Below are 1,599 nucleotides of genomic sequence, written 5' to 3'. Positions count from 1 at the left end.
CCTCACCACCGCCGGAAGGGGCCGCCTCGGCTGCCTGGCCCTCGGCGCACCGCCCACCGGAAGCGTCGGCTGGAACGGCGCCCTGCCCCTTCTCGCCCGCCGCCCGAGCGGCTCCGGCTTGGGGCCTCGGGAGCAGCCCTCACGTCTGCGACATGGCCGCCGCCGGGCCGGAGGCCGCGGGCCCGTCTCTGTCCCATGCCCCCCGCCCCACGGCGGAAGGAAGAGGCGGAGGCCGCGCAGAACCCTACATGCCTTTATTACAGACTACCAAGCATAAGTGAAATCCGTCATCCAGTCACTAACTACACATCTATAGCACAGAGATCTGTCGAGAGGAGAATAAACCGTCATTAAATTATGAGATATGATTAAATCATCGACCAATAGAAAATTTATATAATAAAGCCAGAAAAAAGGTGTAAAATATAGTTTACAATAATTATTCACATTCAAGGCTGTACATCAATACATACAACAGCATGGCCCCGAACATGAATTCAATCCAAATAATTCATATATTAGAATTTAAATAACACAGACTGAACTAGAGGCCAACAAGAGCCAGCAAATAACCTTAGAAGAATAAAAATACAAAAGTGTATATCATATCATTGCATTATTTGCTTCTGTTTTCACGAGTTCTTGGAGGAGGGGAGATTGTTTTGTGGTTTGTTGACGGAGGGTCATCGGTTTTATTTATTTGGGGTGGGTTTTTTCTTTTTTTTCTGTACATCACAGTTACAGCTACAAACTAGGTAGAGCATATTACACATGTAACTGACTGCCAGCAACCTGAAAACAGCATACAACTACCAAAACTGGTTCCTAATTTTTCTCTTTTGTCAGATATAGTTTTCAGTTCTGCTACCATTGTGAACATTCACCATATCAAGTCAGTTAGTACATGGCCATAGGAAGCTTTGTCAAATGGCAATCATCTACATTCATGGCTCAGCTGATATGACAGATTTCTCTATTGACCAGGGACAGGACTTGAGGAAACTGTATGAAGCTGAGTCACAGGAGCTTTAGGTTAGGTGTCAGTAAAAGGTTTTTCACGTAGAGGGTGGCCAAACACTGGAACAGGCTCCCCAGGAAGCGGTCACACTATCAAGCCTGCCTGAGTTCAAGGTGTCTGGCACATGGTGGGATTGCTGGGGAGTCCTGTGCAGTGCCAAGAATTGGACTTGATGACCTTGATGGGTCATTTCCAACTCAGTATATTCTCTTTACTCTAAAACCAGGCTATTGCGTGCTTAAGAACCTCTCCAACTGTTTGCTGCATAACAGTAATTTCTTCTATGAAAGAGGAAACATTCTGAAATTATCAGTCATAAATGAAAACATGCCATTTTGGATTACAGAACTACTTGTCTGTAGTAGTTGATCAACTGATCAACTGATAGACAATCTGCATCATGAGGCTTTGCAGGAGCACTTCCATTTGATTCACAAAACATTTCCATGAATCATTACAGACATTCAGCAAAATTTCAGATATAAATACTGCACCTATTTGTGCCATTTACTAGTAGAAAGAATGATCAGAATCCATCCAGAGGCCACATCTTTAGGCAACTATTAATACACAAGTTCTCT

This window comes from Melozone crissalis, unplaced genomic scaffold, assembly GCF_028551555.1.
Source record: "Melozone crissalis strain CALT ecotype California unplaced genomic scaffold, PUWL_Pcris_2 ptg000012l_1, whole genome shotgun sequence".
In the NCBI taxonomy this organism is placed as follows: domain Eukaryota; kingdom Metazoa; phylum Chordata; class Aves; order Passeriformes; family Passerellidae; genus Melozone; species Melozone crissalis.
Note: the sequence above shows the minus strand (reverse complement) of the source record.